This window comes from Camelina sativa, chromosome 16 (assembly GCF_000633955.1).
Source record: "Camelina sativa cultivar DH55 chromosome 16, Cs, whole genome shotgun sequence".
NCBI classification, from domain to species: Eukaryota; Viridiplantae; Streptophyta; class Magnoliopsida; order Brassicales; family Brassicaceae; genus Camelina; species Camelina sativa.
In genome coordinates, this window is record NC_025700.1 from 7,370,665 (window position 1) to 7,387,794 (window position 17,130).

The following is a 17,130-nucleotide window of genomic DNA, read 5'->3' on the forward strand; positions in this document are numbered from 1 at the left end:
CATGTCACGATCAGGTGAATTTTTACTTTGATCTCTAATTGTTAAAACTAACACGTGTCACGATCTGGTGAGTTACTAATTTTAAGAAGCAAAGTTTATATTATAAGATACAATTCACTAATAATTATTTTCAATCACAATAATTTTTTTTTGAAAAATAAATATATATTTCGATATATTAAATATGTTACTGAAAATTGGAGTATAAGTTACATAATTTTAATTTATATTAATCAAATAATCAAATTTTGTGAGCTTTTAGAAAATAAATCATTTGTTTAAAAAAATTCACTATGTAACAAATCAATTAATAAAAACAAAGAAGTCGGATTTTTAATATAAGTCAACAAAGAAAAAACATAAATCAGCAGGAATAAAATATAAGTCGACAGTTCAAAAAGTCAAAAAAATTAATAAATCAACGTAAAATGAAATAAGTCTATTAAGACCAAACAAATCCAAGAAAAAATATAGGTCACAAAAACGAAAAAATAAAATGGATTTATTTAACAAATATTTTTTTTATAATAAGGTACTCATAAAAAAAGTTTAGATAATGAAGAATTAATTTGTTATGGATAATATTAATCAATAACTAAATTTAAAAATAAGAGAAACTAGAATTTATTGTTCTGGATTTAAGTTTAGTAAAAATTTTAGATTAATATTAATTTAAATATATAAAAATTCGTTTTAAATTCGTTACAAACATATTTAAATATATAATTACAAACTAATAAATTAAATAATTACGAATTTCAGCCATATAATAAAATGATTTAAATTTGAGTTGTCTTTGTAAAATTTAATTTATTTATATATTTTAAATTAAGTACTTTAAATATATATAATTCACTACATAATTTTCAAAATTTTCCTTTAATTGAAACTTTAAATATTATAATTATATTTCAATATACTTTTTATTTTAAACAAATTCGAATATATCATATGTCAACCTAAAATGAAATAAGTCTACTAATACTAAACAAATCAATGAAAAAAGTTATAAATTAACAAACAAAACAAATAAATCAATATCAAAAATCGACAATATATAAAAAACAATCAAACAAAATATAAGTCGATATTGTAAATCAAATAGGTCAGTTATTCAGTGTGCATTATCCATAGTTGGTGAGAGTGAGACAGACACGAGTGCTGTTATATGACATATCTTATCGGATGTAACATAAGAGCTGATTATCGCACATATTAAACAGAAGGTCAGAACAATTAAAAACAAAAAAATAAAATAAGAAAAAGTGTAGACACTCCAGAAATATCAAGACAATGAATCTACACCTGTTTTCATTTTATTGTTGCATAAACTAAACAATAATTAAATAATCAAATTCAATTAAAAAATTATTTGACATCTAAGTGACTATATAATCGATAATCATGCTCTAACAACTTGCGAACGTTTCGTTTTGAAATGCTAGACCTTCTCTAATGGGAGGTTTTTAGAGAGATTTTAAATGTTTCTTAAGAAAAAAAATAAATCAGATAAAAGAAAAAATATAAGAGAGCCTCTTATATAGTATACTCAAATTTGGAATAAGAGACCCTACATGTCACGTTTATGTTGGCCAATGAAATTAATAGAAGAGGAAAAAGGAAGGAAATGGAAGTGAAATTATTTTGTTTCCTGCTAGATTTTTTCTTTATTTTTCTCTCTGTTTCTCTCTCTTTTTCTTGCAATAAAAGTCCCGAATCGAAAAAGGAAGGAAATGGAATCGAAGAATATGGAATCAGAGGAGGTTGGGGTCAGAGGCGATGCGTAGCGGAGGAGATTTCGGCGGAGGTGATGCGTAGCGGAGGAGATTTCACGATTAGGTAAACGAATTAGGGTTGTTTGATTTTTGATCATAAATTAGGATTCTTTGATATTTGTTGGAAAATTAGAGTTCTTGCTTGCATGTGTTCTGATATGATGCATATTTTTGTTGGAAGTTGTCTTTTTATTGTTCGATTAGGAAGAAGCAAAAAAGATTTGGGTTTGTCTGTGTTCTTTTACACATGATTGCAAAATTTAAAAGCATATTGTTTTATTTTGTGATCAGATGCAGATCACAAAATAGAAACGTGAGTCCATTCGGTTAGAAGCTTGAGTCCATTGGGTTAGAAGCTTGAGTCCATTCGTTCCTTCACAGCGTCTGATGTGCATATTCAGTTTGTGAGTAGTAGGGTTTCCAAGCTTAATGAGCATGGGACACTCACTGAGTGTTCCGCTGAGTTCTGGCGGCTGATTTTGATTAATGTCTTGATCGATCTGCATCTGATCACACGTTTCTATTGTAGTTAGCTTCTGATTTAATTAGGTATCTGATTTTGGAACTTCAAGATCGGTAACAGTGGATCATACCCACTTGAAAACGGTAGTTTCAGGTACAGTCTAGCCAGTTCAAAGACAAAAGTGATGTTTACAGCTTCGAGGTTGTGCTAGCGGAGTTGATAACCGGAGAAAATAAATCAACAAACAAAACTAATAAGTTAACAATATCAAAAATCGACTATAGAAACTAAACAATCAAACAAAATATAAGTCGATAGAAAATAAAATAAGTCGACTAAAGTTAAATTTGAGTCAACAGTTCGAAATATCAACCTTATTAATATATCAAAGTAGAATTTAATAAGTTTACTAGGAATAAACAAATCTACAGAATACAAATATAAATTGATGTATAAAAAAATAAGTCAAGGTGAAGTGATTTTAGTGGAATGGTCAATGGTAAGTCGTTAATGCACATGACACCATCACATTCGGAATCGAGTCTCGCTCTCTACGAATGTAGAGATTTGGCTAATTTATTGTATTTAAATTATAGAATCTTAAAATACTCATTTTTGAATAAATTCAAATTTTAAATATTTATTATTTTAAATACAATAAATACATTTTCTTAATAATATATTAATTAAATAATTAATTAGGTAAAAATATTTTTATTATTTTATTTGATTATTTAAATAATGCTTAATAAATAAACGGGTATTTTTGTCCATTTTCGTTTTAAAATGTATAGCTTTCAAGTAATAGTAATGTTAAAAGTAATTTTCAAATTTCTTTTAAAAATAGTGTTTTCTTAAAAATGTCCAAATTAATAATCATATTATTCAATATTTCAATCAAAAAATGTATAATAACATTTGATCATATTTGTTTTCGATTTTGTTTGTTGCGTGAGTCCAGCGATTTGTAGAAGATAATTCAGTGGGCCTTGACACAACAAAGGCCCAACTCTCTCAAGTCCAAGTCCAGTCAATCTCACACAATCAAACTCAGCAGAAACAGACAAAGAACAAAGCTGTCACACTCTTGAGCAGTAAGACCGTTGACGACAGTACGAAAAAGACGACGACGACGTGCTCAGATAAGAACAAGTTTGGTCCTCTGCAAGGTTTACCTGGTCCTCTGCAAGGTTTACCTGATGACTCGCCATATACAGCTGTGAGCTAAGGATAAGTTATCTTTATTCTTATTCTAGATTGTGCCAAAGATGTGTATATAACAAACTTGTAAAAACCCAATTCATCAGTAAAGTAAATACAAGATATTTTTCACAAATCCACTTTGTCTTCTCTGTTCGTTCATGGTATCAAAGCCGGATAAAACCTAACAGGTCTATCAATGGCGAATTCTTATCCATTCCCAGATAACGTTCATTTTACAAGTTCTATCACACTCAAGCTGACCGATTCCAACTATCTCTTATGGAAAACCCAGTTCGAGTCTCTTTTGTCCAGTCAAAAGCTTATCGGCTTTGTCAATGGTGCTGTCAATCCACCTGCTCAAACTCACCTCATCGTCAATGGTGAAGTCTCCAATGAGGTTTCTAACCCTCAATATGAGTCATGGTTTTGTACTGATCAGCTTGTCTGATCTTGACTGTTTGGTACTTTGTCTGAAGAGGTGCTTGGTCATGTCCACAACTTGACAACCTCTCGTGAGATCTGGTTGTCCCTTGCCGAAAACTTCAACAAGAGTAGCGTTGCTAGAGAGTTCTCCTTACGTTGCAGTCTGCAACTTCTGTTAAAAAAGGATAAGTTTTTCTCTGTTTACTGTAGAGAGTTTAAGACTATTTGTGACTCTCTGAGCTCCATTGGCAAGCCTATTGATGAGTCCATGAAGATCATCGGCTTTCTCAATGGGTTGGGGGGAGAGAGGACGATCCTATAACTATTAGGGATACAATATCCCACATTGGAAGTTGAGTAGGATCTTAAGTGGTATATATAAGATATGGGCCTTTCCATTCATTGCCAATTGGTTTTGAGTTGGAAGCCCACAATCTAATACGGTATTAGAGCCTGGTCCGCACATGCTCAACACAATCCACAATCGGCTCGGTCCAATAGTAGGCCCACCGATTCATGCCCGAACATACCAAGATTGATGCTTAGAATAACCATCATCTCGAGGGGGCGTATTAGAGATACAATATCCCACATTGGAAGTTGAGTAGGATTTTAAGTGGTATATATAAGATATGGGCCTCTCCATTCATTACCAATTGGTTTTGAGTTGGAAGGCCACAATCTAATAATAACAACCGTTATTCAAAGCTCCCTCAGCAAGCTACCCACTCCTACCTTGAATTATGTTGTGTCAGAGGTGCAAGGATTTGATACCAAGCTGCAGTCGTACGATGAGTCTCCATCTGTCACTCCTCACCTCGCCTTTGTGAATGAAAGGACGAACTCAGGTGCTCCTCAGTTTCAGCCTAACTCAAGAGGTCGTGGAGGTGGTTACACCACACGAGGCCGTGGCTTTACTCAGAATCAATCCACCTCTGCAAATCAAGGGGAGAGACCAATCTGTCAGATATGTGGTCGTACTGGTCACACGACCATCAAGTGCTATAATCGCTTTGATAATAACTATCAAAGTGATGCTCCAAACCAAGCATTTGCATCAATTTGAGTGTCTGATGAGAGTGGAAGGGAATGACATCCTGACTCCATTGCTACGGCTCATGTAACAAGCACAACCTCAGGACTACAAGATGCTATAACCTATGAAGGAACTGATGCTGTGATGGTCGGAGATGGCGCCTACTTACCGATTACTCATGTTGGATCCACCACCATTTCCTCTTCTAAAGGTACTATTCCTCTTAATGAAGTTTTAGTTTGTCCTGATATCCAAAGGAAACTCCTATCAGTATCGAATTTATGTGATGATTATCCTTGTGGAGTGTTCTTTGATTCTGATTCTGTATATATAATTTGATTTAACCACTCAGAAAGTGGTGTCAAAGGGTCCTCGTAGAAAAGGATTATATGTGGTGCAAAATCAAGAATTTGTTGCGTTCTATTCAAACCGCCAATGTGCAGCAACCATGGATACTTGGCATCATCAATTAGGACATGCAAACTCAAGAATTTTGCAGCATCTTCAAACCAGCAAGGAGATTGAAGTGAATAAGAGCAGAACCTCTTCCATTTGTGAGCCTTGCCAAATGGGAAAGAGCAATAAGTTACAATTTTTTTCTTCTGATTCTAGAGCTTTACAACCCGTAGAGAGAGTTCACTGTGATCTTTGGGGGCCATCACCAGTTGTATCAAATCAAGGATTCAAATATTATGCAGGTTTTGTTGATGACAATTCAAGATATTATTGGTTCTTTCCATTGCGTCTGAAATCAGAATTTGCTTCTGTGTTTGTTGCATTTCAAAAACTGGTCGAAAATCAACTGAACACAAAAATAAAGATATTTCAAAGTGATGGAGGAGGAGAGTTTACAAGCTATTTCCTAAAGAAGCACTTTCAAGACCATGACATTCATCACCAAATATCGTGCTCCTATACTCCACAACAAAATGGTGTTGCAGAAAGGAAGCATAGACATTTGGTGGAACTTAGTCTGTCTATGATGTTTCATAGCCAAACACTATGAAGTATTGGGTAGAAGCTTTCTAGACGGCTAAATACATCATCAATCTCCTTCCCTCTACTGTTTTGAAGAATGTAAGGGCTCATGAATCCCTGCTGCATAAGAAAGCCGATTACTCTGCATTACGAGTGTTTGGATCGGCTTGGTATCCCTGTCTGAGGCCACTGATACATCACAAGTTTGATCCTCTCTCTCTCCAATGTGTCTTCCTTGGTTATAATAACAACTACAAAGATTACAGGCGTATGTACCCACCTAATGGAAAAGTTTATATCTCCAGACACGTCATTTTTGACGAGTGTACATTTCCATTCAAGGAAAAGTTTGGTCATCTCCTCACTCAATATCAAACTCCTCTGCTACAAGCTTGGCAACATAGTCTCATGCCTCCTAATACAGTGTTATCTCGTCCAGTTCAACTACTACAAAAGTATACTATTGTAGTCACACTACATGCAACAGAAATGACAACCACAAACGATGTAGAGACAAACAATGAGCATATCCCTGAGTCTAATTCTGACACTGCTGAAGATACTGCAGCAGACGATGACGAAGAAGATAATGATATCCCTGCATTAGTTGAAAATGTTCATTAAATGACCACGAGATCAAAAGCTAGGATTCATAAGACGAACCTTAGGTATGCGCTCATTGCTTCCAAATTCGACACTAACAATGAGCCAAAGAGTATTGTCTCTGCTATGAAGCATCCATGGTGGAATGGAGCTGTTATGGAGGAAATAGGCAGAATTCACATGCTACACACTTGGTTACTTGTTGAACCAACTAAGGAAATGAACATTTTATCTTCAAAATGGGTATTCATAACCAAACTCAAGCCAGACGGGACACTCGATAAGTTGAAAGCTCGACTCGTGGCAAAAGGCTTTGATCATGAGGAGGGTGTTGATTACCTGGAAACATTCAGTCCAGTGGTAAGAATGGCAACCATACGTCTTGTCCTCGACACAACAGGGGCACATGGTTGGTCTCTGAAGCAGCTTGATGTATCAAACGCCTTCCTCCATGGCGAGTTGCAAGAACCGGTCTACATGTTTCAACCCTCAGGATTTGTGGATCCAGAGAAACCTGATCCTGTTTGTAAACTTAGCAAGACTCTGTACGGACTAAAACAGTCCCCAAGAGCTTGGTTTGACACATTCAAAAATTTTCTGCTTGATTTTGGCTTTGAATGTAGCACGGCGGATCCATCTTTGTTCGTATGTCATCAAGGAGAGGAGGTATTGATTCTGCTACTCTATGTGGATGATATTATACTCACAGGAAGTTGTCAATTACTTATGGATCAGCTTTTAATACTCAATTTTCAATGAAAGACCTTGGTCCCCCACACTACTTTCTTGGAAAAGAGATTGAGTCACATGAAAATGGTATGTTTCTCCATCAAACAGCTTATGCCTCCGATATACACCATCAGGCTGGCATGTCTGACTGCAATCCCATGCCAACACCACTTCCTCAACAGCTTGACAACTTGAATTCACCACCATTCTCCGAACCAACATACTACCAAAGTCTCGCGGGCAACTTGCAGTACCCAACCATCACTAGACCTGATCTTCAATATGCGGTTAATTTTATCTGCCAAAGGATGCATGCTCCTACATATGCAGACTTCAATCTCTTCAAGAGGATCCTCAGATATGTCAAGGGATTATTTACCATGGGCCTTCCAATCAGGAAACATAACAATCCGGTTCTGTCTGCATTTTGTGACAGTGATTATGCAGGATGCAATGAGACAAGGTGCTCGACTGGTGGATTCTACATCCTATTAGGTTTCATGGTCTGCCAAAAGACAGTCTACTGTCTCTAACTCGTCTACTGAAGAGAGTATAGGGCTTTGTCCATTGTCTCTAAAGAACTTACTTGGATCGCATCTCTGCTTCGTGACATAGGCGTTTCACAGAATCAACCAACAAAGGTGTTCTGTGACAACCTGTTTGCAGTTTATCTCTCAGTCAATCCTTTGACTAGAATTTTCACTACATACGAGAGAGAATAGCATTTGGTCTCATTGAAACACACCATATCCCAGCTCATCTCCAGCTTGCTGACGTCTTCACCAAGCCACTGCCTCGACCATCCTTCACTGATCTTCGTTGCAAACTAGGAGTGTCAACTTCTACAAAGCCTTCCACGCCAAGTTTGAGGGAGGGTGTAGAAGATAATACAGTGGGCCTTGACACAACAAAGGCCCAACTCTCTCAAGTCAAAGTCCAGTCAATCTCACACAATCAAATTGCAATTACAATTGCTTATGATATCAAGCACTACTATGTTTATCATTCCTTCCTAGATGAATAAACCATCAAAAGATCTCTTTATCTTATGGATGGAGCGCAGTCATACACCTTGTGTGGATCACTTATGTATACCTTAATAAGGCGTGCAAGTCTTCATGAAACGCCATGTGGTATTTCTTTCAACTGCTCAACCCTAGAGTTTACAATTTTCCTATTCTACACGAGAAGGAATTTTTCTATAATACAACAAATAGGAATTGAGAAATTTCCTTTTTCTTCATGGACAAGGAATTTCTCTTCATGTTCCCATCTTGAATCTTCCATTCAAGATGTTCATCTAGATCAGCAGCCGCACTTGGCTTGTCTAAGTTGGCCCCAAGCTCCTACACTCAAACTCATCAACTCATATTCTTGTACTAGTTCCTATATTATTCTCGGAACTAGTACAAGAACTGCTTCAGAAAGTTGATACCATTTTTGTTGAATCTAACCCTCTTAGCTTGTCCAAGTCGTCCTCAAACTTCTGTATTTCAACTCTTCAAAGTAGTCAAACAGTTTGGCTTCATGTACTACTTCAGAACTTCGCATATGTTCTTCCCGCAATTGTGTCAAGTAGTGTCTCAACATCTTTTTCAGTTCTGCTTATTGTCTTCACGTGAACTGTCACATCATCTATAAGACATCTATGATGATTCTATCTCTTTGTCTTTTATATCACAATAGTTGTATGAGATCCTGGTTTAATAGCAATCTCATGACATGTTCGAACAACTTATAAAACTCAGTCAACACAAAAGCTTCATATAGGAGCGAAACAAACGTATCATAGGATGATTAATACATTTATTAGGAAACTGATTACTGGGTATAAATTTACATCGTTGTAGAGTAAAAAAAGGAGGATCCAATCCTTTTATAAGATCAATATAACATTACCATACTTTCTACATAATGCATACATACATATTTTTGTCTTGTATTTTCGTTCTTGAAAGTTTAAACCCTCAAAATAAATAAATATTTAAGTGTGTGAATCCAACATATATCCAAAAGAAGTAGCCAAAAAATTGCGTTTATTCGTATATTCACAATCGCTAAATAAAATTTTCCGGAGAAAAAATTTAACATGTGTAATTATTAGCTTATCATGTATGTGATATAAAAAATTAATAGCTTATCAGATACTATACAAACTTACCTTTTCGAATCAAAAATCTATTAGTATTTGTTAAGATTCATATAATACTTTTGAATCGTGAGTTGAACCCTCTCATCCACTAAAATCATATATAAATTCTTATCAAAGTTGCAAACAACCAATACATTTCGTGATATTACTCCTTTTCAATTACAGTGGCCTGGAGCGTCACTGTTATATACCATAGCAGGTATGTGTGTACCATCAATTTCTCCCAAGCAGTTCTAAAAGAAAAATAGGACTTGTATCTTTAGTGTGACCATATCTTGAATTTTTGCGGATAGTGATAAGAAAGGTGGCAACCATTTCTTCAATATAGATGAATTTTGTATCTTTCAAATGCGTCGTATCTTGAATAAGCTGAGATAGCTTGAGAAACACATATGGATACACACGATATGATTGTCGAAAGTCTTGAAAATTTTCTCGTAACAGAGTGTGTATATTATCTTGTCTAGTTCTTGTGATGATAATGCTTAAAACATAAAGTTTGTTGGTTTTTTTTTGTAGTGATAGCTTTGTTTCTTACCTCTCATTTCTATAAACACCTGAACAAAATTCTTTAGTGGAAAGTAAACATCAGTATGTCTTTCAAACGACGGCTCTGCTACATGTAATCGACATGTTTTTCTTTGAAATCGGAAAGTCTCATTCACCAATGATTATAAGCTGAATTGTTGTTTAGGTTGTGATTGATCTGTTGTGTAACTGAGGTTTATGTATAGGGATTTAAATGGGTCTGTTTATAGTTTTAAAGTTGAGCTATAAAACACTGATCTGATAATATTTGGAATCAAATTGTGCCGCAAAAATAGTGTTTCAATTCATCAGTCAAGTAATACAAAGGTTGATTCCAAATATTTACTTGACTGATGAATTGGGTTTTACAAGTTTGTTATATACACATCTTTGGAACAATCTAGAATAAGGATAGAGATGTCTTATCCTTAGCTAACAACTGTAAATGGCGAGTCATCAGGTAAACCTTGCAGAGGACCAAATTTGTTCTTATCTGAGCACATCGTCGTTGTCTTCTTCGTACTATCACCAACGGTCTTATTGCTCAAGAGTATGACAGCTTTGTTCTTTGTATTTTTGTGCTGATACAGACTCGAGTGTGACAGCTTTGTGTTGTCTACTTTATGATCATACATACTCGAAGTCTATCATACACATAATTAATACTTATAAGAATTTACACTATCATTAATGTTGTTACGTCTCCCTTTGAATCTTGCCGGGCATTTATTGGATTTCTTCGATCATCGTCATGCATCTTTACGAAACATGATTGAATTTTTTTTGTGGAGTTTTTAAGGCAAAATTTGTGATATTAAATCCGCTCTTTTGTTTCCTTTTAAACCACAAACATAACTAGTGTTGGCTTGTGTAGCCTTACATTGGAAGATAATACTATCTGTTAGATGGTTCTCAAAATAATGAATAAGTTTTTGAGACATAAGTTCAAGAAAGAGAAAGTGCTAATATATCGAGAAATCATAAAAGAATAGCTCAACAAATCTAGAGAGATGCAACTAGCTCTGGATGTTTGGAATAACCTAAAGAATCAACTTTTTTGGTTATCAAAGTTTTACCTGACATCCCAGTGGCAGCATTCTTTGAAGGAGTGAACCGATTAGCAAACTTGTCAAGAGATTTTAGTTTATGATTCAATTTAGTTCGGCAGACTATAATCGATCAGTTATTCGGTTTTTGTTCTACATCTCTCCATCTCCATTTTTACCTGTCAGCTTCTGTCTTTCTTTTTTTTTGGTAGGAAACAAAGGAACAATGTCTCACCTATATTATTAAAAGTACTTAAAAGCACACACTACGCAAAACCGTAGTACCACACATATCATCCAACAATAACGAAGCAATACAACTTGACACAACTTCAAAAACATGAAAACCTAAATCCAAAGCAAACACATAGTTTGCTAATACGTCAGTAAGACGATTAGCCTCCCTATACACATGAGAAACCCGAACATTCCAGTCCTTAGAAATAAAGCCATGAGACAAATTCACCAGGAACGACAAGTGATGAGTGTCACTAGCCCTGTGTTAAGAAAACCAACCACAACTTGTGAATCAACCTCCAACTCCATCCTTCTCACACGTTTCTCCTAAGTGCATAAACCATAATAAACCACCCACACCTCTGCCAAGGGAGCTGAGTATATGCCTCCTATCTATAGAGTAAAACCGCCTTGCCAACCCCATGTGGCATCCCATAGTACTCCCCCGTTGTAGCCATTCAAGGATTTCCGTGGGAAGCTCCTTCCATATTCATCTTCATCCCGCCATCCAAATGTGACAATCCAGGCTAATAGTCGCTCTACTCTCACCGGACAAACCTGCAAACTGGCCGGAGCTACAACCGCTGCCCCAACTTCCTTTGCTAGGTTATTAACAAATTTATCTCGATCACGACACTTGCCATTGCTCCGAAAACATTACCACAACGCAACTTCCACCCCCACCATAGTGCCATACCAAACAGAGTTGACCATAAGTACCTCCCTACCCTTGAATCCCCTCCTAGATTCTCATAAACCCACTCAAGGAGAGAAGATGCAAAAAAATCGACCCCTCTTCACAGGTGGTACCAAATGCTGCCATTAACCTGTCATCGTTGAGCAGACCTGCAACACGTGAATAAGTGTCTCAACTCCGCCCTTGCAAACAATATAGATGGGTGAGTCTCCTAAGTGTCGCTGATACCTTTCTGAGTTAGTCATTATGGCTTGGTGACCAACTAACCCTAGAAAGGTTCGAACTTTTTCTGGCGCCACGACTCCCCAAACCCGAGACCAGAACTTCTCCATATTAGGAGACAAGACAACCTCTTTAGTAAGTGCTGTATATGCTGATGTCACTGAACAGTATCCATCGGGTCTTTCCCCCTAAGATAGACGATCTCTTGCCCCTATAACAATATCCAACACAACTGAGCGCAGTCGTAGGCAGATTTCCTCAGGAACATAAGGTGAGATCCTCCCCATTGACAACCCAGCCCCATCCCTCCAAAGATCTTTAGCAAGCTCATTTTTCCTTCATGGCGGTATTTGATCAACCACAAAATCAATTAGAGGATGTTTTAGTAACCACTTATCCTTCCAGAACTGAATTAACTGCCATTCCCATGAACCCAACTATGCCCCTTCAAAATGACCTCCATCATGCCCAACACTACATTCCACTATGTGGAAGATCCCACACTCTTCGGTTTTAACTAGACTATATTGTGTGTATCACCAACCTTATAATTTCTTCGCAACACAAGACTATCCCTATTATACAACAAACGCCATTTGACCTTTGCCAACAACGCCTTGTTCATATCTCGTGCTCTGTCAATGCCAACAGCCCCTTCCTTCTTCGGTAAAAAAATTTACCCAAGCAATCAAATGTTGTTTCCTTGCCACTCCAATACTACCCCATAAAAAGGAACGTGACACTTTATCCAATTCAGCCAACAAAGCAGAAGGCATGGAAATCACACTCATAGTGTGAACCATTATTGAACTAAGCACTGACTTTGTTAGAGTGATGCGGCTTGCAAAACTCAAAAACTTGCCCTTCAACCATGCAAGTATAGATGAAACCCTTGCCAAAACTTCCCTAAAGGTTTCTTTATTTAAGCGTTTCTTTAAAATAGGCATGCCTAGGTATATTCCCAACTCTCTCGTAGCTTTGATACCACTCTCATCACTAATAAATTTCCCCAACTCCCTAGAAACATTGTTAGAGAAGAAGATCTTCGATTTACCTTTTGACCCAAGGCACTATAAAAAGTTTCCAACACTCGCCGGATTACACATTACGCAACCAAAGCTTCAGAAAATAATATCAAGTCGTTTGCAAAACAAACATGTGAGAGGAGAGGAGCCCAGCGAGATAATATGATTGGCTTCCACTTCTTATCCAGCTTAGCTACCTCAATAAGCTGACAGAGCGGCTCCAAACATAAGATAAAAATGTATGGAGAGAGCGGGTCGCCTTGTCTTAGCTTCCTTAATGGCTTGAAAGGCACAATCTTCTCTCCATTCCATAGCACAATTATCGAAGGTCTAGTCACAGAGTTCATGATCCATTAGACCCAAGTAGTGGACAAACCTGCGGCGTGAAGTGTATCCTTCAAATAATTCCATCGTATGCGGTCATAAGGTTTTTCCAAGTCCAGCTTAAGCAACATCCAACTATCTATATCCTTCTTACGCTCCATGGAGTGGACAACCTTCTGAACCACCATAATATTATCAATGCTTAATCTCCTTGGTATAAATCTAGACTGTGCTGGTCCTATTAGCTTGGACATAACCGGTTTCAAACGCAAAACTGTAACTTTTGTCAATGCTTTAAACAGAACATTACATAAGCTTATAAGTCTGAATTGTGTGATCCTCTCAAGAGGCCCGACCATAGGGATCAAGACAACAAGTGCATTATTTAAAGCTTATGTAATGTTCTCCTGTCACAAATTTTTTTGAGAAACCGAATCTGAGACTCACCAACTACATCCCAAAATCTCTGCTAAAGACTGGCTGAAAACCATCTAGACCAGGAGCTTTAAAATGTCTGATACCCTTTAAAGCTTCCACTACTTCTGATGCTACAAATAGCTTACTCAACATCCTAATCTCCTCACTAGATAAAGTATGAAACCCCTCTGTAGGTAGCTTAATTATCAACCATCTAATCAACACCATCCATAGAATATAGTATCTTATAGTAATTAACAGCTAGCTGCTCCAACTCTTGCGGATTTTTCAACCATTGACCACCATCATCCTTAAGACATTCAATCCAGTTTCATCTTCGCCTAATTACCATGGAAGTATGGAATAACCTAGTATTCTGGTCTCCTTGTGTAAACCACTTCTCTCAGGATTTTTAAAACCATAGAACCTTTTCAATGTTCTAACACCTTATCAAGCTCCTAGAGCAAGAACTCCTCCTTTTGTAATAACTCATCGGTTTTTGAAAATTCCAAAAAATCCTGGATTACTTTAATTTCTACAAGCAACCCCTCCTTCCTCTTATGCACATCACCAAACACATCCATGTTCCATTTATTTAAAGTCACACGTAATTCATTCGAAGCCTTCGGTGTTGTCATATCTCTCCTCCATGACGACGTCAAAAGTTCCTTGATACTCGGATGACACAACCAAGCTGCTTCAAATATAAAATGTCTGCAAGAAGGATCGCTCGCACCCTCTGGACTCAATTAGATATAGAGCAACGCATGATCCGAATCTAAGAGCGGAAGGTGTGAGACTGAAGCATCTTGCTATTTCAGTCGCGCTTGTGCGCAACATAACACATGATCTAAGTGCTTAGCAATGAAGTTCTACTCCACCCTTCGTCGTCTCCAAGTAAATTGGTTACCTCGATAGCCCGTATCTATCAATGACTCCGCATTTATCCAATCCCAAAAATCCAAGGAATCCGATGATAAGTGCCCATTGCCTCCTGTTCGCTCATTCACTCTGACTATAGTATTAAAATTGCCTCTGATAATCAAAGGACCATCCACCCCTTTTAACACATTATGCAGCTTCTCCCATAAGCCATGATATATCATGGTTTTTATGGTTTTTAACCATGATATCAGTGTGCTTTTTGAATCTTTAGATTTGCTTTTAGGTTCTTTTTGAGCCTTTGTAAGGACATGTACAATTTAGGATGATTCCTTCAGCATCCACCCTAAACGAGTTCTCAAATCCAATCCCTTGACAGATTCGACTAGCTTTATCCCCTCCGGCATGAGTCTCAAATAAGGCCATATATATGCGTTAAACTTCTTCAACCAATATTGAATCGACCTGTGGAAATTGGGTTTAGTTTCCCTCCGAAATTTCCATAGAAGACAATTAATTATACCTTCACTTACTACAAACCAAACAATCGGGGAACGTCTTCAGGCAGCTATGCGATATGTTCCACCATCGGACAAATCACCTGCCAAACATACTTCATCTCTCGTTATCATAGCTTATGATATTGACGACCATGTATCTTCCAATAATTTACCGACAAATCGTGACCCCAGTGTGTCCGTCTCATTCCCACCATTCACTATGAAAATCCCACCCGGACTATCGACAGACACCGCCTTGACTCTCAACCTTTTTAGCCATTCGCAAGAACCGGAATTTCGTCTCGTGCTGATCCGAAAACCAATCCTCTAGTAGGCCTGTTAGGCTTACTTTGCTTCTGCGGCCCATTAAGTTCCACTCCTTTCTTGTTTTAGGCCTTTTGAATTGTGAATCCATCTCACAGCCCATCCATCCCTTTACCCAACACAGACTCAGTCGATGCCTTCTTCCCGTGATCCGCACGAATCACCTTACTCCCAACATTCCAATTTGGTACATTCTCCTTATTCTCCTCGAGACGAATATTTTCTTCCCTTCTACTTAGACAGTTTCAAACTAACTCTAGTTGACCAAAACTATTGGAAGTATGGATATTAACGTATCTTTCCGCGTGATTTCCCGGAGATTTCTTTCCATATTTTTATCCAAAGACCCGACCGCAAAAATAACCCGGCTTAGCGATGCTCCTAACTTCCAACTCCCTTTTCGCACCTCCGTAAAACCATCATCCATCGGCACCACATCGATCTCCCACTTTCGGTCCTGATTGGGGGAACCGAAAACACCTCCTTAGTTGGTACAACTTTTGGACATAAGTGAACCAAATGCCCAACTTTTGTATATACACCCCGCATTCGGAACACATGGTATTTTAGTCCCTCATATGCTACAAAGTAACGCTCACCATTGATCACCGTCCCTATTAAAGCTTTCCTCAAGTTAAATTCCATGCATATTTAAGCGAACCGAGCTCTCTCAAAATTTAGAGTGGTTAGATCCATCTTGATAGGTATCCGTAACCCGCGATCAATCACCATTAAAATCGATTTGTGATAAAAAGTTAACAGGAATATTCGCAACCCGGATTCACACCAGCGTCGTGACTATCTCATCATTCAGTGGATCAAAATCCGGAGTCCAAACTTGCACCATTAGATAGCTTTCAAAAGCTTTCCATGGCCCTCCAGTTAGGGCCGCTAAGTACTCATCTTCCAACTCAAAACGAAACATGAATAAATGACGCGGCCAATCCATGACATACATCGCCCCCATGGCTGCCACATCAGAGATATTTCGATATTGAACCTTCACAATCATACACTACTTCCATAGGCCATTCATCACATCCAACACCTCTTTTTGTATGCTTATTACTAACTCCCCATCTTCTCCATCAGAAAATTCCATCGTCACCCTCTCATCCACAAAACCATCATCCAATATTGCCTCCAGTGATAACCTCCCTCCGGCGTTACTACCCACTACCCTCTCCACCCATGTGGCCCATGTATATGGAGGTGGCCTCTCCGTCTCACCATCCATTAGGTTAGATCACTAATGATTTAAATATATGTAGTTTATTTTTATTTTTATTTTTTAGATGACAATCGATGAATAGCCTTTCTGAAGTATATATTTGTTTTTTTGACAAAGATTTTAGTATGTATATTTAGTTAAGTATTTTATATTAGTAATTGCAATAATATTAGGCATTAGTAATTTATTTAATCTGATTTTATTCCACAACACAATTTATGGGCGGAGTCTTGTTTTAACTGAAGCGGGTTCAAGATAAACGCGATCTGTTGATTCCGATTTTGTGACAGTTGAATTCTTCCGGGTAATTTTTTTTTTTTTTTTTTTTTTTTTTT

The 17,130-nt window shown here is 37.2% G+C and overlaps 1 long non-coding RNA gene across 1 annotated transcript; it reads left to right on the top strand.

Moving 5' to 3' along the window:
- On the top strand, positions 1,437-3,574 carry LOC104750093. The gene is made up of 2 exons (XR_761521.1): positions 1,437-1,839; positions 3,200-3,574. It is a non-coding gene; the product is annotated as an uncharacterized LOC104750093 (long non-coding RNA).